This window comes from Triturus cristatus, chromosome 8 (genome assembly GCF_964204655.1).
Source record: "Triturus cristatus chromosome 8, aTriCri1.1, whole genome shotgun sequence".
Lineage (NCBI taxonomy): Eukaryota > Metazoa > Chordata > Amphibia > Caudata > Salamandridae > Triturus > Triturus cristatus.
The window spans coordinates 839622594-839635034 of NC_140591.1; the positions used below are offsets into that span (position 1 = coordinate 839622594).

Below are 12441 nucleotides of genomic sequence, written 5' to 3' on the forward strand. Positions count from 1 at the left end.
AGATTTCAAACATAGTTTAAGATGCAAAGGCCGAGCAATAGACATGTGGGAAGAAAGAAAGAGGAAATGTGTAATGCATGGACGTGGAATGGGGAATAACATATTCGGACAGAAGAGCGGCATAAAGCAAAATGATGGGGCCCCCTTGAGAAAGTAACAAATGGGGCCTGAGTCTCCCATAACTCACAGATATCCATTGGCCTTGGGCTGAATTTGCCTCCTGGAAGGGTCGGGGCCTCTTGAAGGGTTGGGAACCCCCCACTGCGCGTTGGGGCTGCAAGGGCCTGGGTGATGCTCCTAGGACTGAAGGCCGGAGGATGCTAATACCTGCAAAGTGTGGTTTGCTTTGCCTGAAAGGATAATTCTTCATGTACATCTAATTTAGTTTTAATTCCAGCTTGCATCCAATAAGCTTGATCAACTCTCGAGACAAATGGCACGGGCCGGGTTATGCAGATTGCTCTGGTACATCCTTTCAGCAAATTCTGGACAAAGGGTCAATCTAATGTGCAATCAATATATATCATGTGGCCAAGGGATCTAATAAAGGTATTCCTTATACCCGTCAGCGCATTTCTTTATTTTCTATAGGAAACTGAGAGTTCATTCTGTCTGCCCTCCTATATTTTGATGAGGCTATGTGTGGTTGAGCCAAATTAATTTTATGTCATGTGCTTTAACAAAATCGTCATTGTAATTTCACAATGCCACTATCTATTGCAGGCAATCTGTCCCTTTTCCCTCCTATGTACTGTGGTGTTTTCAATACTTTATGTGGAATGAAAAAGATGGGAGGGACTCCAAAAGAAGTGTGGCGTAAGAAGCACAATTAGGAATTCTTCCCAAGGGGCGTGGCTATGTAATTAGGAATAAAACTTAGAAACAAGTGACCGAAAATCTGTGCATCACAGAGCTGCCACCTGACCAGTATTTGGATGCCTTTCATTGATTTTTCTGTTATCACATCCACACATATCACAAAACAACAAACATATTCCAAAAACAAACCAGTGCTATTGGCTTTGTCGTAGCTTGTTAGTGTTATCAGATAAATTAGTACACAATTGTTTTATGGAATTATAAGTGTTGAAAATGCTTCAAGTCTGAAAATATGAGCCTGTGAATTAAATATTACTTAGGCCTGTGGAACAGATACTGGTCTTCAGAGTGTTGCAATGACTACCGTTATCCCTTTCACACCACTTTCCTACGGTCTCTCTGTTAGGCATGTATGCCATTTTTGTGCCACCATCTTTCTGAATTCCTCCATCTGTATATCTCACACATTACCTCCTTTAACTTCATTGCTGTTTTCACTCTGCCCGTCTGCATGTACTTCTTTGCAACACCCCCTTCACCATGCTCTCTCTCTTTCACACACATACATACAAACACACAGACAGACAAACATATTCCGTCCTCACCTGCAAACAATGGCCCATATGCGACTGTCGATCACTATGTGCAGATATCAAGGATTGGAGGAGCATGTAGTCTGAACGCCTTCATGACCCACTGACAGGTATGTTCGACAAAGGGAAGGAGAGTAAAAGGTGGGCTATTTTTATAGAGGTCCTACACATAGGCCCTAAGTAGCTATATCAACGAGAGATGTGTAGTTCCTACAGGATGGGAAGTCGAAGGGGAATAAAGTATTCCGAACCCAGACTTTAACCTAGTGAATGTAGGTGCACAAGGGAAGGGAATCCCTTAAGGGTGGAACTGAAACCCTCACACACCCAGCAAGCTAGGTGTCATGCTTCATCATCTGGGTTTTGCTCCTCGTCGGGTCGGCGGTGCAATACCCGACGGGCACCCAAACAGGGGCTCTTTGTCGGAGATCTTTTGTTCCCTGCCGTATGGTGCATGCGTGTGAGGGCCCGGGAGTGTAGATGTAAGTGACTTAAAAAGGTTGGTTAATCTGAAATATAATTTTATTGGCTCAGTCAACCACCTAATTAAAAAGGGGGGGTGAGTGGCGTAAAAGCTATATATGCTCACAAAGGAGGAGTGGCTAGCTACGCTCTACTCTTCTGGTCAACATGTTTCGCGCCCAGTCAGTCAGAGGGATCTCATGGCGCTTCGTCAGGACCTATAATACTAAAGTGAAATGTGCTCAAAAACTATCTACAGTGTGGTGTGAAAAACAGGGGTGAGAACTAATATGTTAGTCAACCCTTAATAGGTGCCCCTACCTTATGTATTGTTTTAAAAAGGGGGTCACCATTTCATTTTATAAAAAGCTCATCATCAGGTGCATGGCGCGTCAACAGGGGGAGAAACACATTCGTTCCTTTGCAAAATTCCCCTGGAGGTGAGTAAACCTGCCCGCGTCGCCGTTCGGCGACGCGGGCAGGTTTACTCACCTCCAGGGGAATTTTGCAAAGGAACGAATGTGTTTCTCCCCCTGTTGACGCGCCATGCACCTGATGATGAGCTTTTTATAAAATGAAATGGTGACCCCCTTTTTAAAACAATACATAAGGTAGGGGCACCTATTAAGGGTTGACTAACATATTAGTTCTCACCCCTGTTTTTCACACCACACTGTAGATAGTTTTTGAGCACATTTCACTTTAGTATTATAGGTCCTGACGAAGCGCCATGAGATCCCTCTGACTGACTGGGCGCGAAACATGTTGACCAGAAGAGTAGAGCGTAGCTAGCCACTCCTCCTTTGTGAGCATATATAGCTTTTACGCCACTCACCCCCCCTTTTTAATTAGGTGGTTGACTGAGCCAATAAAATTATATTTCAGATTAACCAACCTTTTTAAGTCACTTACATCTACACTCCCGGGCCCTCACACGCATGCACCATACGGCAGGGAACAAAAGATCTCCGACAAAGAGCCCCTGTTTGGGTGCCCGTCGGGTATTGCACCGCCGACCCGACGAGGAGCAAAACCCAGATGATGAAGCATGACACCTAGCTTGCTGGGTGTGTGAGGGTTTCAGTTCCACCCTTAAGGGATTCCCTTCCCTTGTGCACCTACATTCACTAGGTTAAAGTCTGGGTTCGGAATACTTTATTCCCCTTCGACTTCCCATCCTGTAGGAACTACACACCACTGACAGGTATGCAAGAAATCTGCCCTCCTTTCAGCCACAATACCACAATCCAGATTTCTTAGGTACTCGTGTTATACTTGTGTGATGCGGGTCGTGGCAAGGCAGCGCGAGTCCTTAAATGGGAGTTTTAAAGTGACTCAATCATGCATGAGGCTATTTGCGTGGCTTTGAAAAGACATGTAAAGCAACACAACTGCATGGGCTGCCTTGCTTTGTATTTTGTGGTGGTAGGCGCTCCATGTGGGTACTTTGGTGTTCCCGTGCGTCTATCCATAGATTTTGACACAATCCCAGATTTACTAAAGGTAGTAAACCTGGAATTGCACCAAAATGGTGCGCCTACCACAGCCGACTCAAATTCCACACACCCCAAAGGACCCTACGATCAGCCCAACTCTACCACGCAGTGGTCCCCCGCACCAGAACGACCAGATCGGGAGGCCGCTCATTCTCCTTCCTCGCGGCCAGAGCCTGGAATGACCTTCTGCTCCACCTCAGACAGATAACATCGCTCCCCATCTTCGCAAGGAACCTCAAAACCTGGCTCTTCGACAGACCCCCTCCTTGATGGACTGGAACCTGCGAACCCCTCCCCCACACCCTCAGCGCCTCAAGACCCTTACGGGTGAGTAGTCGCGCTTAACAAACACCTGAGAAATGTAACGAGGAGCAATCTGTTTATTTCTCCTCATTACTTAAGCATTCTACGCATGATGCATTCTGCGGGAAGGTGAAATTGCCTCTTAGGACTGTTTTTGTGCAGGAAGGTGTTACGTCCTGCACAAAAACAATCCTGCCTGTAACGCAGGCACTCTAACAGCATGTTGCAAGGGTGCCTGGATTGGCGATAGGCAGCCCCACGTTCGCCAGCACAGGTAGAGAGCTCAAGAGCATCATTTCTTAGTAGATATGGTGCTGTTCATCTGTCTTTCCTTCACGCAACGCAGCACAGCGCAGCAACTTTGGTTGCTGCGCTGCCCTATGTGAACTTTTAGTGAATATGTTCCCTGCTGCGTTGTTGATTGCTGTCTTTTATGATTTTATTTTTAAAATCGAATAAAGAAATTGATGATGATTTGTGACTAAACCCAATTTCGAGGCTTATCAATGACATGAGGTGCCCAACTATTGTTATTATCGGTAGACAGAGAGCTGAGTCTAATGAGTCAGCAATGCACGCGGCCCTGGGTGGAACCCTATATACGGACCCTAAAGCGTATGGAGGCCTCTCGACGGAAATCAATAATAGTGCCTGAACTCACACAAGGCATCGCGTTACACCGCACTTTAACCTCCGTTGAGAGGCTCAGAAGCCCAGCAGAAGCTGCCAGATTCAATTAAAGCCCCACGGGTCCTAGGAGATGGGAAACCTTTTTTTTCTGCCTCAAGTCTACTTTGAGGCCGGTGACTGGGAAAGCGCTCACTATCGCGACACATTTTCCTCGGGAGCTGAACACCATGTGCTCTGACTTGAAAAATAATTCACACTGGAGCTGTGCAAGAAAATCGCTACAGCAACAATGCTCGCCTTTGTTACCCCTCCAGTTAATGCTGGTTAACCAATTACTTTACCAGGCTGTGAGGCCCCCGACTCAATCCAACTAAATTTTTAAGAATGGGTAATTTCAGATAGGCTGCGAGTAAACAGTTCGCGCGCTGGAGGGAGGGAGCCATTTGTTACCTACACAACATAAACTAAGTGACGTTTCATAAATCCACCGCGACTGAAATGGCCGTCCCTGAGTGGCTGACCAGCCTGCATCATATCTGAAAAAGTCATTAATAAGCCCCCTCTTTATAATGAAACCTGAGATGCGACTCCCTCTCTGCAAGTACTTTACTGCGTCTGGGACAAGGAGAGGAAGTTTGGTCTGCACTAAACTAAAGGGGGCGGGAGGGGGAGCGAGAGGCGGTGAAGGGAAATGCTGCGGGAGGAGAAAAGTTCAGAGCGAGAAAACACACGCGAGAAAAGAATAACAGAACAAGTCTGCCGAGCCTGGACTCCGGTGCTTCATGGAGGGCGAAGCACGCCTTGGAGAGGGAAGCATGCCCTGCGTGTAAAATTTCCTGATCTAGGCAGCTTGTTTCATCCCTGCATCCCCGCTCGACGTAGAGGGATAAAAGGTCAGTCACTGCCAGTGGTGGGTGGCGGGTACCCTTTGTGGGTGGGCAGCGGGCACCGTGCGGTCAAGAAAAACAAAAGCTTCAGCAGACCTAAGCGAAGCATTGTTTTTGCCCAGACAATAAGCCGTGATTGAATGTGGTGCCTCTGTGGTGAAAAAGTCTGCAGTCTGGAGTATATATTATTGTTGCTTACTTTGTAAAACGTCAGTTCCTCTCACTGTATGTTTATGGTGAGATGTGCTTTTCGGGGGTGCCCTTGCTCCCCCACAGGTAGCGAACTGAACACGCAGTTAACACAATAGGGAAACGATGTGCGGGGCTTTAATACACCTGGTGTAAGTTTCTTGCATCACCTCTGGGGTCTTTTCCAGTTGTTACCGGCGGGGAGGGCACAGCCGGAAGAGGGCATTGTCTGAACGCTGAACTTTGAAAGAGTGCCGCTCGCGCAGCGTCCCGCGAATAGACGCCGCGGTCCTTCTGCCCTCAGAGGGGGTAGGGTCGGCTCTTATAGGGCGTTGATGGGCGCTGATGTTTTTACTGCACGTAGTTTTGTCCTCATCCGTGAAACCAGCGCTTAAAAGGACGGAAGCATACAATACCTCGGACTCGTGATCTGTTAGTAACACATTCCCGGAAGAATGATTGCAGGGTGACACAGAAAAAGACAGGGTATTAGCACTACACGAGGAAGCGTTTAGAGAAAGAAGCACGCGCTTAAAGGTTTAAAGTCTTTAATTAACGAGCACTAGCGATTATGTTGTTCTCGAGAATGGTCAAATGGTGTGAATAAAAAGGGATGGCCGGTTAAGGGCAGTTCCATACTCGCACGACATTGTTAAGGTCCCAACTCTCAATTGACTTTCACTTTATCCCCCTTAAATACGTTAAATACGTTGAGCATTATTAAGAAAGGCATGTGGGAAGACAAAATTAACATGCCACCCATCGGCTGCCAGGAAACACGAAAGAACAGCAGAACATGTTCTATAGACTTTATGGAATAATCTAAAATGTGACCCCGCAGTACCAAAGACAGAAATGTGTTTTTTCAACTGAAAAAAAAATGTCAAGGGTAAATCGAGTACATTGTGAACCCACTAATTGGGGCAGTAAGTGAGTAGGGGCGTGGTCTGCCACAGATGTTAAGCACGTTGGCCGGAGAGAGGATATCCAGTGTCCGATTTCAAGTACCAAAGGTTTTAAAGGAACATTGATAAGAAAAAGCCCCCAAATATCACGGCGTGAACCAGCTGTGGGAATTCAGTTGAAATAATTCACGCTAGGATTATCAAGATATACACTCCTGAGAAAGAAAGCTGGTACCACTAGAATTCCAGGGAAATCTTTAGAATGAGTCATTGAGCTTTTGTCAGCCAATCAGACCAAAGTAGATCAGTTTCTATACAGACGATAAAGGTGTTAAATAGTTCAACAGATTGAGCGTCGAGTCATAATTGGCAAATGGTCCAGGTTATGTGTAACTCCTTCTCCCGGTCATGGCTTAATTTGAACCTACAGCACTTTGCACTCTGGGACCTCTTGGCCACGCTTCTGATGGGGGAAGGGTGGGCGAGTATCCTTACAAATTTGGAATGTGGGGAAGCAAGCACCGGCAGTAAAATATAGAGTGAGGGTCAAATGGTATATGCTGTAATCTGCAACTACACGCAAGCAATTTTGATATGGCTGTGTAGTTGTCTGGATGGAAAGTATGATGTCAGGGTACCTTGGCCTGTGGGCAACTGAGATACCAGGATAAGTCTTGCTAGCAGCGGAGAGATTTCAGTGTGGAAACTTGCAGCGGCCTATTGCGAGACTGGTGGTGGAATCATTACGTGCATGCAGTGCTTCAAGTAGGCCAATATTGAGCACAGTAGTAAGTATCCTTGCCTGCTGATGCCAACATACCCCATGGCTACCTATGGCATGGGAAGCCCTTTCCTGCAATGGGTTACCAAACCCCGAAAAAGGAAATAGTTATATCAGTGGAGGATGGGAGGCGGGCCACCTCATTCAGGAAGTAATTATACAAGAATAGATTTGAGTAGGTAATGTTATATAGAAGAGTAAAGGAATCCTGACTCGCACAAGAATGTCAAGCACCCTGTGATCAAGTACAGTCTCCAGGGTGTAGGAAATTCCCTTTTTATGGATGGTCACCCCATATTTTTCGCCCTTTGCTGGACTCTATATTTTTGCTGGCTCTAGAATTCTGTGCACTTTACCCCTGTTAACCAGGGGTACAGTGCAAGTGCTCTTCCGTTCAACAACATTAAATTGGTAGTCTCCTAATTGGCATATTTAACTTACCTATAAGTCCCTTGTATACGGTATAAGATGTACCCAAGTCCTGCAAGTTAAATGCCACTAGAGGACTGCAGCATCCTTTGTGTATACCTGGGTTGAGTTTGCGGAGTTCCACTACGCGGAACTCTGCGAAGTGACCAAAAAAGTCTGCCATGCTACGCGGAGTTCCGCAAGCAGCTGAGTGCGTTAGGTCACAACGTTCGTGTTGATTTTTAGTGCCGGTTGTTTGTCCCGCGCTGGAAAATCAGCCCAAATGGCACTAGGCACAGTACAAGAGGGTGCTGCTTCTTTCTGTTCCTCGAGTAGATTTTCTACTCAAGGGACAGCTTCCTCTACATAACTGGATAATTTCTCAACGTGAGCAGTCGTGACCATAAGTGACTCCCTGCATTGTGAAATCTCGCTAGGAGGTTGTCTAGCGTTTGATTTTCCTATGCCAAAAACGTTGTAGAGCAAGGAGAAAACTCCGCTCTGTGAGATTTTGTGAACTCCACGTGCTCCGCGGAGTGCGGAAAACTCTGCAAACAGAGCAGAGTTCACTGTCCAGGCCTATATTTGTGACCTTCCCTACAGTGAAAGTACAAACATGACTTCAGGCCTACCATTTGTAGCCTGGCTGTTGCAGTTTCAATCTGCTATTTCGACCTGTCAAAATAACCCGTTTTGATAGGTCAAAACCTTCCTTTTGAATATTTATAGGTCAGTTATATGTAGTCCTTATTGCCCATAAGGCAGGGTCCATGATTTTTACAAGTAGGACTTGTGAGAAATTAATGTTAAACATGCCCTTACAGTTAAAAAGCCCCAAAAGGTATTTTCACTGAAGCAAAACTGGCTGGTCCGTAGGAAAACACTGTGTTACATTATTACATTTAGTAATACTAATTTTGGTTAAGAAATAGCTAGACAAGTACTTAAACATCTATTCTTAATAGTTATTAACATTTGATTTGATGGTGGTCAGATATTTTCATAAATATTAAGGAAGAGGTACTTTTAGAAAGTTATCTCTTCCCTGCCTAAATCCTCTGGAGGCCCGTTTGCTATTGCTCTCCCACTTTGGCCAGCCAGTAATTAGCATTTGATGAGGTGTGAAAATGGCTCCCAGAGCAAGGTAAAGGCTGTGGGGATATGTTGTTGTTCTTTTGACAAGCTGGCCAGTTGTCTGATTAATTTCAAGGAAGCCTCCCCTGTCACAGGCACCTATTAGTTGACACCTGGGCAAGTCTTTTTCTTTGTACTACCAGTCAGACAGTCTCCAATCACGGCGAGCATCCTTTTTGACATTACAGTATCAAATCCTGCTTGAGTATCGAAGCCTGCCAGGTTCTAGGTCCGGCTGTACACTTACTGTAATATCACTATTTGAATCACGCATAAATGTAGGATATGTAGATCAGGTGACACCTTTGTTTTTGGTTTGCAATGTTCGTTTTTTACAGATTATGTTTAATATACCCTCATGCTTCAGAGGGTCTCATTGTGAAACGTTGACACCCTTACCTTTGACATATTGTATATGTGATGCTTTGCCCTGGACCTTTCTGGGCTTTTATTGTTTGTCAACAATAATATCTGTTGTGAGAGAGTATCGAAGCCTGCTTGACAGGTCTGCTGGGTTTACATATAACATTTGGGGTGCACTTGAACGGAGGGAAAGAGGATACCGAAACAATTTATGTTTATCCACTGTCTGGTTGCTATCTTGTTCTACCAGACTTTGTTCTACTAGACTTCTGTCTCTGGGTTTATTGTAGGTACTTTGGCAGCTTCAAACTGGATTTTGGTGTTAGATGTGGGAGGACACTAAAATAAACATAGTACAATCCCTACCACTCCCCAAGCCCTCATAGCCCAATTTAGTGCAGCCGAAGACTTTTGCTAACTTGAAAATGCCCAAAATGAGAAACAGGTCCTTTTCTACCCCTCCCATTGACTATCATTGGCACTTCGTTTTTCTTGACATGAGTTCTACTAAAAACTTTGAAAAAATGCATATATCTGCTTCCCTATATAGGATTTTTGTCACTTTAGTGTCACTTTGTTTATTGAATCTTACTCTATTTTTCTAAATCGTTTTGGGGTTTTTCTTGTGTTGCATTTTGACTTTATTACTGTTTTGGTACTGCAGAAATACTTTACACATTGCCGTAAATTACACTTGTTTGCTCTGTGCCATAGATACTAGGGGTTGAGCTCAAGTTCATTTAGTTACTTTGAGGGTTTACCCTGAGAAGGGTTGTGATTAATCCTTGATGTGAATAGTCACCAACGCAAAATAATACTCCAATTTCTTTCACAGGGTGAAAACGTCCTTGGGTAAATTGTGGCAAATGTGGTGTTTCTCATTAAAACATTTTTGAAATATCTTTTGATGTAGCATTTTAGATAGAAATCAGACTCTTTACATTACCTAGTATTTTTGGTTGAATGTTTTAATTTGAAAATATTTCGGCGTCAATTTAGTCTGTTTATGGTGGCTATTTAATTGATGAGCCCTCAATGTATGACTGATGATGGAAGGTCCTCTGCATTTAAACATGACCTCATCGGGAATAGTTTACCCCGCACGCTTTTACACCACGTGCCATTACCCCGCATTTTTTACTCCGCAAAATCTTTAACAAAGCAGGGCTTTACAATGCAATCCATTACAACGCATTGTCCATTACAAAGCAATTTACTATTCTAACTCCAACGGGGCGTTGTAGTGGGAAATGCGTTGTAATGGTATGCAGTGTAAAGCCCTGCGTTGTAAAATGTTTTGCGGAGTAAAAATATGGTTTAACGGCATGCATTTACAACTCAGTCGTTGTAAAGGATGTTTACTCTTTCAAAGTGTTGATGCCACCAGAAATTTGAGCAGACCAGTTATTTTATATTGGGTTTCTGGTCCACCATCCTTCCTTGTAGTATGATCACTGATACACCTGACAGTGAAGCCATAGATGGCTCTGCCTTCAGGATGTGTGTCGTCCACCACTCCTGTTGTGAAATGCCAAGGACTGGATGAGAGATTTGCAGATTTTTTAAAAATTTAATTGTTTAACTAATCCAGTTATTGGAAATTTAGCTAATCTTTGCCCAACAATAGTTTATGTCTAGATAAACTGCTGTTGTAACGCCAGTCCTAGAGTATTTTGGAGAAGACTTTCTCCACAGGTCATAGGTGTGGTGCTCTTCACTATATCACTGGATGTAATTCTTAGGTTACATTTGCTTACACTGTGTTGGTTTTAATGCAGTTTAACTAGAGAAGTGACTTTATAAATCTAGTCCTCAAATATTTCAGATTATGTATTTGTACCAGATCCTAGGTATATCAGCTTTCATCATGCTATATCATGTAATAAAACAATATGGTTAATTATAAATACTGTGATAGTTTTGGTACATGTCCATTTAAAGGTGTCTTCTCTAAAAATAACTTCAACATTTCAATCTATTTTTCCCACCTCTAGTTTTCTAGCAAATGATTATATTTCTTCCCTTCTAGTAACTGGGATTTTATGGGTAGATGGATCCTGGCCCAAAGAGTATCACTAACCTCCGGCTAGGCATGTATGACATGGGTGGCATTAATCCTTCCCCAGTACGGGGATACACCAAATCCCCTGTTAGCAAATGTGGCTGTGTCTGGATAATCATTGTTCACAGGACTAAACAAACCTGAAGGGCAGCAGAGCACTTTAGAAAATGGACTGGTCTACAAGAATAATGGATAAGAAAGCTGTTAGAGGCGAAATTACTATGCCTCAAATAAGAGAAATGTACCAAGAGAGATATGAACAATCGTCTCATCGACAGTACGCATTTGAAAATTGTAACAGGAGAAAGGGGTACATATTGTCATGAAAATGTACAAAAAATGAGTGATATGAATTGATCATCTGAGGATGTCACATAAGAGATTTGTCCAGATAGCTAAAGGAAGTTCCAGATTTTGGGAGCACTCTCTAAGAAAGCCTGTTTCAAAGATAATGTTTTTTTTAAGAGAGTGATTGCCAATAGGAGTGGGTATGTGATTGATGTGGAGTGGTAGCACTTATGACATCTTATGTGATGTTTTAACCAAAGGAATTAGGGACACCATCGATGATTTAATATTGATGTAACAAATGAAGTGATTTTATTTAATGATGTGAGGTCATGAGCATTGCACTCCAGACTATAATTAAGGTAATTTAGCAACATTTGACATTTCTGCTTCGGGTTTTGATAGAGCAACATAATGTTACTTAGCAAAGTGATTTATCTTAATATTAAACATTTGAGCAAGTCTTTTTTAGGTCTCGCCTCGGCAGCGCTTGCGCTGTCTCTTCAAGACATGCTGTATCTAGGATATAGCCTTGAAAAAACGCCCATCTCTTTCATTGGTTCCTGTTGCTGTCCCTTAGAAATGCTGGCTTTTCATTGGTGAATACACTTAGTAGTCCCTCCGTTTGGAATTTTGTATCATCCCTTGAGGACTGGTTTTCTTACATGTGTTCTTACTGTTCAGGTTATCTATACTTAGAGATAACTCTTTTTTTAGTTGGCCTGCCTCTTTGCATGTTAACTTTTCTGTTTACTTGTTATGGTTAGTTGTACCTCACATGCCTGCCCAATGGTATGTTGTCCTTTTGTGGCACTTAATTAGACATAGCTACTTTGAAGAACAATTTTTTCAATGCTGGTAGACACTGTCAATTTCTGCCCTGTACTCCATGTTGCCCAACATACGTTATCCTAAAATGACTCCTTCCCTAGAATAAAGGGACATGGAAAATGCAGAGAACAAAATGCAGGAGGGCAGATTTGGCAATAATTCCACAAGTTAACACTGTGGGAAAATCTGTAACTTTGTTCAAACGGCACACAAATCGCATGCCAATCAATCAAGCAATCACTAATAGTATCAAGCAATCACTAATAATGCAGTGTTTATATGATAATAAA

General features: G+C 43.5%; 1 protein-coding gene across 3 annotated transcripts in view; it reads left to right on the forward strand.

Annotated features, from left to right (window-relative positions):
• The first annotated feature begins 4976 nt into the window (after positions 1–4976).
• PHLDB2 (pleckstrin homology like domain family B member 2) overlaps positions 4977–12441 on the forward strand; it is a 484972-nt gene continuing 477507 nt past the window's right edge. For all 3 annotated transcript variants that reach the window (XM_085622330.1, XM_085622331.1, XM_085622332.1), the window contains exon 1: positions 4977–5196. The gene's annotated coding sequence lies outside the window, so the exon portion shown is untranslated. The remainder of the gene's footprint in view (positions 5197–12441) is intronic.